Source organism: Cnephaeus nilssonii (assembly GCF_951640355.1).
Source record: "Cnephaeus nilssonii genome assembly, chromosome: 11".
Taxonomy (NCBI): Eukaryota; Metazoa; Chordata; class Mammalia; order Chiroptera; family Vespertilionidae; genus Cnephaeus; species Cnephaeus nilssonii.
The window spans coordinates 29,246,388-29,257,118 of record NC_137082.1 but is presented as its reverse complement, the minus strand read 5'-3'; the positions used below and the strand labels follow the sequence as shown (position 1 = coordinate 29,257,118).

The 10,731-nt window shown below is 43.0% G+C and overlaps 1 pseudogene across 1 annotated transcript; it reads right to left on the bottom strand.

The window, feature by feature from the left end:
* Positions 1–3,004: 3,004 nt before the first annotated feature.
* LOC307106803 (large ribosomal subunit protein eL42-like) lies at positions 3,005–3,307 on the bottom strand (annotated as a pseudogene). Its single transcript has one exon. The product of its transcript is annotated as a large ribosomal subunit protein eL42-like (transcript).
* Positions 3,308–10,731: the final 7,424 nt, after the last annotated feature.

Here is a 10,731-nt window from a genome sequence, read left to right as displayed (position 1 = left end):
AATGGGCAGGACCTAGAAGTCAGGAAAAGCCAGGCTCACTTGGAGGGCTTCAAGGCCTGGGGTGTTCAGCAAGTGGGCACTAACGTATGCCCCTAAAATGAGCCCCAGGGACATACCAAAAGGTGAGTCAGAAGAAAAGGGACAAGGCCGAATGCCATCAGCAGGGAGGCACTGCCCAGCCACTGACCTGAGCTCTGTAAATGCTCCTCCTGTGAGTCCACAGGCCCTGTGGACACAGCCTAAGGGAGCCTCAGGGAACAGGTGACCGGTTGCCCCATGAGGTGCATAAATCAAGCCCTGAGTCCACAGGGAGAAGTGTTTCTGTCATCGGGGCAGTTGGCTGAAAACTCAGCAGTGTGTCCCCAGAATGCCTTCACTCATTTCTGCCTGGCGGATACCCAAAGGTCCACAGCTGTGTGTGCTTAGAGGAATGAAGGAAACCAACTCAAAGGTGCCCTCACACACCAGTGGCCTGGACTCCTTACAGAAGGAAAAGCCAAGTGAAATATCTGAAATGGGGCCCTCTGCCATCATCTGAGAACAGAGACTCACCCAAGGGGAGACAAGTTGGAGCAATGGCGTGGGCGGGGAGCAGGAGAATAGAGGGGCAGTTTCAGCGTGCCTTTAGTGCTTTCACAGAGAAGGGCTCGGCCTTCGCAATTGCCAAGTGGCTCCTCTTTCTTGTCTCTCTGCGTCTGAGACCTTAATTGTTTCCAGTGTTAAATGAATGACAGGGGGAAAGAACCGAAGCTTCCACAGTTCACTAACTGCTTTGGGAATGACTCATAAACATATGGTGACCTTGAGATGGCTTAGAGGAAGGAATGATCACTGAGAGCTGGGGGTCTGGGGTCAGCCCTGCCTCAGCTAAGAAATGAAAAATAATTCTGGTACAGTACACAACTCAGCTTTACAACGCACTTTCATATAGTCATATCATGTAAAGGCTGGGCATGGGTCCAACCAAAAATTATGATTGGCACAAGAAGGTGGAAAAGGAGATGGAGAAAAATAAGACCCCAGATGAGCAAATCAGAAAGGGCAGCATCAGTGTGTTACTGATCGATAAATTGGAAGACAACAAAGAATCGCCGGAATGCCTGAGTGTTGTGGGAAGGCATGGGAGGGAGGCCACGGAGGAGCAGGAGAGAGAGGTTTTTTGCCTCTTTAAACTATGTGCGTGTGTATCACTGAAGTAAAGGGAAACTGTGTTTTGAAAAAAAGTTGATCCATCACAGGAAAAGACACCACCACCCCTACCCATCCTAGTTAAAAGGTAATCTTTAACAATTATATATTGTTTCAACCCTTTTCTATGTTTATATGTGGAGTATTTGTGTGTGTGTGTGTGTGTGTGTGTGTGTGTGTGTGTGTGTGACATAAATAATGCCATCCTGTCTATCTTTTACTAATTAGTTATTTTCACTCAACATTCTTTCTTTCTTTTTTCCCCCCCTACTTCTCACCCAAGGAAATGCTTAGAGAAAGGAAGGGCAAGAGAGAGAGAAACATCAATTGGTTGCCTTCTGTACATACCTTGACAGGAGATTGACCCCTCCATCCAGGTGTGTGTCCTGGTCAGGAATTGAATGGCAAACCTTCCGGAACACAGGACGATGCTCAACCAACTGAGCCACTTGGGCCTGGCAACATTCTTTCTTTCTTTTAAAAATTTTTAAAAAATATTTTTGTTTGTTCTTAAGCATTTTTATTTTATTATATCTTTATTATTGAAAGTGATACAGATGTGCCCCTTTTTCCCCCATTGACCTCTTGTAGCCTGTCCCCTCCCCCTGCCCCAGGCCTTCACCACACTATTGTCTGTGGAAAAAAACATTATTTCTTGACACCTACTTTTAATTAGTGGAATTGATTTTGTGCTAGATCTATGGACTTTACTTTCTCTACAAATTCTGACTAAAGAAATTATTGCTCACTGTGAGACAAACCTTTATTTCCAGGGCTTTAAGCTCCTTTATGTAATTCATTGAAATCAAGTTATTATCTTTCAATATGTCCAAGAAAGTATTATAAATCTTGAATTTCCAGGGGATGCATTTGGAGACCATTTTCCTTGATGCAATGACGCCGTTTAGATCAGGATACCTAGCAGGATTCATTCACAACATCCTGTATGAGTTCTTGTTCCTGGCTTGTTCTTAAAGTGACAACAGGGATTTTTTACTTTTTTCCTTTAACATGTTGAATGCCACATTAGCCTAAAAAGCAACTTCACGACGTTAAGGGCAGCTTAAATTTAGTGTTATAAAGCCTAAAATCCGCATTGTTTTCATCTTAATTCAGGATGAATTCTATTGAAAAACCATGGTGCACAATCCTCCGATGATGTTTGGGCCCCAGGTAAAAAGTGGAATAAACTTATAAGGAGTATTACTTCACCTTATTTTGTAACTAGTTGCTCAGATGATGGGCACGCACATGTGATGAGGTTTTATGGTGTTCCCTACCCCAAGAACCAGAGTCTGTGCCACGGTTGGGCTACCTTAATATTGCTTTATCATTCAAGGGTGTAGGGTTTAAGACCAGGGCTAATGATTGGGCCTGCAACCGAGCCACGTGCCCTTGACCATAATCAAACCCAGGACCCTTCAGTCCACGGGCTGACACTCTAACCACTGAGCAAAACCGGCTAGGGCTCAGTTTTTAATTTTTTGAGGAAGCTCCATACTGTTTTCCATATGGCTGCACCAGTCTGCATTCCCACCAGCAGTGTGCTAGGGTTCCCTTTTCTCCACATCCTCGCCAGCACTTGTTGTTTGTTGATTTACTGATGGTAGCCATTCTGACAGGGGTGAGGTGATATCTCACTGTGGTTTTAATTTACACATCTCTGATGGTTAGTGACTGTGAGTGCTCTTTCTTTCTTCCTTTCTTTCTTTCTTTCTTTCTTTCTTTCTTTCTTTCTTTCTTTCTTTCTTTCTTTCTTTTCGAACTGAACATATCAAGATTTTATTGTCACATAATAAAAAAAAAAAAATGAAGCTTAGAACTGGATCACTTGGCCCTTTCTCTTCCTATCTCCGCCCAGCTCACAATGCTTGCATCTCTTAACAGCCAGCATTCTCTTAGATCTGCAGTTGGGCTCAACGCATTCAAGCCTCAGCACAATCTTCTTTTGTAATTTTAGCCCTTTTTCGAACAATTGGCTTAGTCTGCCCACCATAGCCACTCTGCTTCCTGTCATATCGCTGCTTTCCCTACCCTTCTTGTACTGTGTTACTTTGTGAGGCTGATACTTGCCACACTTCCTACAGAAAGTTCAGCGGGTTTTAGGAACATTCACCATGTTTGCGAGAGCACGATCGTCAGGGAAAGCTTGCGTACTTTTCTATGTCTCTTGGCCTTCTGTGTGTCCTTTTGGAGAAGTGCCTATTTAGGACCTTTGCCCATTCTTTAACTGGATTGTTTGTAGGTTTACAATCTTTTCGAGTCTGTTGTAATCCTTAGGAGCAGTCAGACTTGCTGAAGTTAGTTTAGGGTCATGTGGGATAATTTGGGGCTCTGGGTTTTAAGCATCATTTAAGAAACTTGAGGATGTTTAGGGTTGCTTAGGATTTAGCGTTCAGTTTTGTTTGGGATCTTTGAGGACATTTTAGAATATAGGGTAGTTTTAGTTCTCTTAGGATTTGGGGGTCACTGGGATTTAATGTAGCTTCTGTTCAAAGTGTGGTTTGTGGATCAGCAACATCAGCATCTCTGGGAGTTTGATAGTAAGGCAAAGTTTCAAGCCAGATCTGCTGAATCTGAGTCAACATTTTTTTTTTAAATATACTTTATTGATTTTTTACAGAGAGGAAGAGAGAGGGATAGAGAGTTAGAAACATCAATCAGCTGCCTCCTGCACACCTCATACTGGGGATGTGCCCGCAACCAAGGTACATGCCCCTGACCGGAATCGAACCCAGGTCCCTTGAGTCCGCAAGCCGACGCTCTATCCACTGAGCCAAACCGGTTTCGGCTGAGTCAACATTTTAATAAGACAGCCCCCCAGAAATCCTTTGTTCTAGAAGGATTTGGGGTCATTGGAGATCATTCTAGTCATTGGGCTTTAGAGCTGTCACACATTAGCCTCTGGGTCATTGAAATGACTGGGTTCTTTAGAGTCCTTAGAATTAGGACTCCTTTATTTTTCATTCAGGATATTTTATGCATTTGGAGTTAAAATAGTTTAGGGTTCAAATATAAAGTCTTTAAGAGACTTCTAAGATGTAGGTTCTCTTGGGGTTGCTTAGAGCTTTTTAAGGATGGTTAATATCATTTGGCATCATTTAGTGTCACTGAAGATCATTTAGGACTTAAAGTTATCTTGAGTAATGTATGCCTGTTCAGAATCTTTAAGATTGTTTGAAGTCTTAGACTATTTCGAATATTTGAGGATCACAAAGGATTTAGAAGCATTTGGAGTGATTTATGGCCCATTTGATAGTTTGCAATGATCTGAGGTCATTTTAGCAGGGATTACAGGATTTGTTTGTTTATTTATTTATTTTTAATTTTTAGAGAAAGAGGAAGGGGAGAGAGAAACATCAATTTGTTGTTCCACTTATTTATACATTCATTGGTTATTTCTTGTATGTGCCCTGACTGAAGACTGAACCTGCAATCTTAGCATATTGGGATGACGCTCTAACCAACAGAGCAGAAATTAAGATTTTTAAGGAACTTGGGTCAAGATATTGGGTTTGTCAAGATATTAGTGCCATTGTCCTCTTGAGTCTTTGTGTTTGGGATACATCTGGATATCCATTCATGCATTCCACAAGCATTACCAAGGTGCCTGCCAAAGGTCATATTCTGGTCTAGATGTTGGAGTTACCCTCATGGAGTTTGAGCTCTCGTGGAGGAGATACATAGATCAACAAATATATCCGGGCATTGAGAAGTGCTTTGAAGAAAATAGAAGCCGAGAGCAATTGGCAGAAGGGCAGCTGATGGAATTGGGGCGCTCAGGACCAGCCTCAGTAGGAGGCAAAAGTTATTCTGAGACCTAAATCAAAAAGCAGCCAAGCATGTGATGTGCTGGAGAAAAAATGTTCCAGAAAGAGAATGGTGAATGCGAAGTCTGGCATGTTTGGACAGAAGGCCAAAGTGCACAGCACGGTGACTGTTGAGGAGGCTGGAGGCAATGGGGTCCCGGAGCGGGTGGGGAGGGACCACTTAGGTCTAGATAAGCTGGATAAGGACTTAGCTCTCTTTAAAGTCTCAAGGTCAATTAGGATCACTGAATAGCCTGTGGGTTCTTTAGGTTTCGAGTAGGTTCCGTGAAGGGTTAGGCCCTCTGGGAGTGTTAGGAGCCACTGAGGATCATTTAGGATCTTTTATGACCACTTAGGACCTTTTCTTGCTGCATAGGATTTTAAAAATTCATTCAGGATCATTTAGCACAATTATTGTTGTTAAGGATTTAGATTTTAAGCTTTTTAGGTTTTACAGTTGTTTAGAACTGTTTAAGGTTATTTAGCATTTGGTGTCAGTTAGACCTTTTTAATTATATCTTGACTTCCTTAAGGTTACTTATGGTCTTTTCATTGTTATGGTCTTTCAAGGGTGTAGCCCTCTGAACTCACATGCTGCCTGCCAGCTCTGCAAAGACCCACGGCCTTTAAGAAGTGCCTGCAAAAAATAAATAAATAAATAAATAAATAATAAAAAAAATAAAAAGTACCTGCAAGAAACCGACTCAAAGCCGGCCTTCTTCCACGAGCCCTGCCCCAGCTGTCCGGCCTCTCTCCTTGTGTTGTCTCAATTTGTCCTCAGATCGTCGGTTTTCCCCTTTTCTGTACAGGACTCTGAATCTTAAACTGCGATGTCATTTTTGTCTTGTTTCTGTTTTTTAAATTGTCTCTGGTTGAGCCCCTGTGATGAATATACTAGATAAATACATCTGGGTTTATTTTTTAAGGTGCACGAGGTAGGATGGGGAATAACGAGTGTCCTGTGTGCCCAGGGGATGAAACACACATCCAGAATCTTCCATACAAGGCCTTGCTTAGCTACGCAGGCAATGCATCTGGTACGGAACTCACAATCAAGAGGACTTCAGAACACAAGAAACTGAAAGCAGGACAGCCTGACAATATATTCTGGCTAACCTCAGGACTCCAGAATTTCCAATAGGTTTTTTTTTCCTCCTTTTGAAAGCTTTTGTTTGTCCAATGCCTGAAAGCATTGAGAGTATAATTAGAAAGTGGGTTTGGTATCCAGGGTAACTGAGCCTAAACCCAAGGAATTCCCCAATTTCTCACCCAGACTCCATCCTTCAGGCTGCTGTACATGCAAGACATCAGGGTGACTAACCTTTCTCAGAGGCCCTGGCACTATGGGTGTGATCTTCCCATACGGGTGTGTGTGTGTGTGTGTGTGTGTGTGTGTGTCACATTACATGCACACACACATGATTTGGGCACATACGGACTGCATTTCAATTGCATGCTGGGCCTCCTGTTACAACAAGAATGTTGAGGCCTTTTACCTGAGGAAAACTGGCGCCAGCAGTAAGATAAGAGCCTAGCTGGCTTTAATTTTTGTTTTTTTTTTTATGTGTTTTTGCATCTATATGTGTGCTTTTGGAACTTCAACATTTTTTAATGTAGAAACATAAAGAAAAGAAAGCCAGGTACAAACATAAAGAAAATGTAGTCTCCCCTTCCAAGGTAACTTTTTTTTCATAGACTTTTATACATCATTCTGCAATCATATTGAAGATGCTATTTTATTCACTTTAATAATAGTATTTTCTACGTTTTAAAATAAACTGTATATTATACTTGTCATGGCTAAATAATATTCATGATTATGTTCTTATTTTACCTGTGGCCTTATCACAAAAAGAAGGAAGAAGAAAAAGTTCTCCTTGGCTTTTCAGTCTCTCTTTTTTTTTTTTCCAGTCTCTCTTTTTTTTTTTTTTTAATATATTTTATTGATTTTTTACAGAGAGGAAGAGAGAGGGATAGAGAGTTAGAAACATCGATGAGAGAGAAACATCGATCAGCTGCCTCTTGCACACCCCCTACTGGGGATGTGCCCACAACCAAGGTACACGCCCTTGACCGGAATCGAACCTGGGACCCTTGAGTCCGCAGGCCGATGCTCTATCCACTGAGCCACACCGGTTTCGGCTCCTTGGCTTTTTTTGTTTTAATCAAGGCATACCTACTTGGCTTGTGATGAGGATTACTTACATTTTGGGGAGAGGTTCTGTCTTTGCAATCCATAAAGAGGTTTACCTTTCCATTTTCATTTTTATTTTAGAATCTAATTTTATTGCTGAAACCTAGAAGTAAAATGTGTATATATTCACATTCTTTTGGCAACCTTGCAAAGTTTATTTAGTATTTCTAATAATGTCTCTCTAGATTATCATGACCATTTTAAATTCAACTTTTACTTGTGTGTTTTTTAACGGGTCATAGATGTTATAATTTGCTCTTTCTGCTTAGTTAGTGCAAGCACTTTTGGCCAAACTACTTAAATTTATTTTTGTGACAACTCATGTTATTGCCAAAATTTGGTTAAGGAACTTGACCAATACAAGTGAGCAATACATTACATTTCTGTAATTCTGTCCCTTACCTTTAGAATCTTTCCTTGGGAACATTTTGGATTCCAGACTTTTTATAGTCCCACGCATCCAATATTTGCTGTGCGTGGGAGTTCTCATCAGCAGTTTGTTCCCGAAATTATACCCCGGACATCTCTGAGACATAACGACTTTCCATTGGCAAACATGCCCACACTCTTCTGTTCATCCTGCCCCAAAGTTGGCACCCGCTACCGTCCCGGGAGCCCAGGTTTCTCTCAGTGGCGGATATTGTAAAAGACCCAAACCTGGGTGCTATCGACCCTTAGATGGTTATGCAGGCATGGTCAGGGTGACATTCAAAGTCACAAATGATTGCTAATGTGCCCAATTTTAAAACCCACTGAAAAAAATGGATTTGTAACGTAAGAACGTTGGAATCAGTATTATCAAAACGCTGACATACAAAATATTTATGTTATTGTTTGCCTTCCACCAGAACATGTGTTTAGATATCCTAAGATTTAAACTTAACCTTTTAAACTTTATAAAGTTTAAACTTTATAAACTTTTATACTTTATAAAACTTGAACTTTTTCCAACTTATGGGTTCATCTTAAAAACCTCACATATGAAAATTACAATAAGCTGCTTTTGGGCCAGTGTGCAGAGAACCGTATTCATCTCCACCTATGACTCTGTGAGAGCGACAGGGGTGCTGCTGACAATTACACCAAACAACAGACAGAACTGGAACTGTCCTGGCCAAACTAGGACTTCCAGCCCCTACCAAAGGGCCTGCAGTTTTAAAACTTTTAATGTTAACTTATATACTTATAAAGTATACTAGAAGCCTGGTGCATGAAATTCGTGCATGGGGGGAGGGGGCGTCCCTTCAGCACAGCCTGCACACTCTCCAATCTGGGACCCCTCGGGGGATGTCCAACTGCCGATTGGGCCTAAACCGGCAGTCGGACATCCTTCTCACAATCCGGGACCACTGGCTCCTAACTGCTCACCTGCCTGCCTGCCTGATCGCCCCTTACTGCCCCTCCCCGCCTGCATGGTCACCCCCAACTGGCCCCCCCATGCTGGCCTGGTTGCCCCTCACTGCCCCCCTCTGCCAGCCTGGTTGTCACTCACTGCCCCCCCACACACACACACCGCGGGCCTAGTCACCCCATGCAGCCTGCTGCTCGGTCATTTGGTCGCCCCTCACTAACCCCCTGCCAGTCTGGTCGCCCCATGCAGCCTGTTCGATTGTCCATTTGATTGCAATGGTAGGCTTTTACATATATAGATACTTATATAAAGTTAATTTATCTATTTATATAACATATACTTAACTTAATTCATAAGTAGTAATTTTTATGTTGCATGGTTTTAAAATAAAAAGAACAAGTTCAATTTTCAGTAGGTTTGCTTGCATTTAAGCCTCTCAGCCAAGCCTATTCAAATGAATTTGAAACCTACTCAAATGTATTCAAAACTTCACAGCAAAGACTTGTGCTCACAGCAAACTCCACTCAGTGAAAATTTCATTGCCTAAAATGGGCAACACCAAATTATTCCTGAAATCTGTCTCCATAAAGCAAAGCAAGAACTGCTGGCTCCCTTGGCAGAAGGCTGTTAGCATTTGTTGGGTGGTTTTAGCACTCTAACTTCTATGGCTTACTGCCTGATTTGGAGTCTCAGTGGGGCCCCCACATGGACCATTTATCATATTTTGTGTACGTCACCTATATTGGCATCTATATCTACATGCTGTACAGCAAAAAAACTCCCTGCCTTGGAAGAGTCAGCCGTCTGTCCATATACTGCACCCGGCTTCATTAATTCGGCAACTAAAAAGCAACTGCTTTGAGTGAAAACTCTAAATATAGGAAATCAAAACAACACTTAAAGGGAATAGTGATTTATCTAAACTTTTCTCTTTTAAAAAAACATATAAGCATTGTTGAGGGCATTGCTAAAAACCTTGTCTTGGTTGTTACCTTTATAGAGTTGGGTTCAGCAGCTTGGCATGCTGAGAGGAACACCCCATCTCCTAAAGGTAGGAATCTATACTAATAAAAGGGTAATATGCTAATTAGACCAGGAGACCTTCCAGATGTCCTTCTGGACAAAGCCATGGTGGCAGGGCTGAGGCAGAGGCAGTTAGGGGCAATCAGTCCAGGAGGGGAGGGCAGTTGGGAGTGATCAGGCTGGTGGTGTGGGGCAGTTGGGGGCGATCAGGCCAGCGGGGGCAGGGGGCAATTGGGGGTGATCAGGCCGGCGGGGTGGGGGGGCAGTTAGGGGTGATCAGACCAGAAGGGGGGCAGTTGGGGGTGATTAGGCTGGCAGGCAGAGTGGTTAGGGGCAATCAGGCAGGCAGGCAGGTGAGCGGTTAGGAGCCAGTGGTCCTGGATTGCGAGAGTGATGTCCAAATGCCAGTCTAGGCCTGATCCCTGTGGGACTAAACCAGCAGTCGGACATCCCCCGAGGGGTCCCAGATTGGAGAGGGTGCAGGCCGGGCTGAGGGACACCATCCCCCCACCCCCATGCACGAATTTCGTGCACTGGGCCACTAGTCAAATTATATTGGTCATGGTTTATGCTCCATGGCCAGTTTCCTAGGAAGATTACTATCAATCACATATTCAAACATTATGGACCAACCACATACTCCTCTGTGCTAGTCAGAGTTTTCCAGAAAAACAGAACCAATAGAATGTGTATCCATAGAGAGAGATTTAGTTTAAGGAATTGGCTCACACAATAGGGGAGGCTGGAGACCCAGAAAAGAGCTGATGTTGCAACTCAAGGCCAAAGGCAGACTGGAGGTAGAATTCCTCTCCCTCAGGGGAATCCGTCTTTTTCTCAAGGTCTTCAACATTGTGGAGGGGAAGCTGCTTTACTCAAAGTCTGCTGATTTAAATGTTAATCTCATGTTTAAAAATACCTCCACAGCAACATCTAGAATAGTGTTTGACCAAATACCTGGGTGCCATGGCCTAGCCAAGTTGACGGGTAAAATTAACCATAGGGTGGAACTTGGCCTTAGTCTGAGGTCCTACACTTGGTGACTCCAAGGGGGCTGCCTCCAACAGAGGTGGCCTGGCCATTTTATAGACGAGAAAGCCAAGCCCTAGATAAAGGTTCAGTGAGTTAGTCCCAACAAGTCAGGACAAACATCCAGCCTCATCGAATGA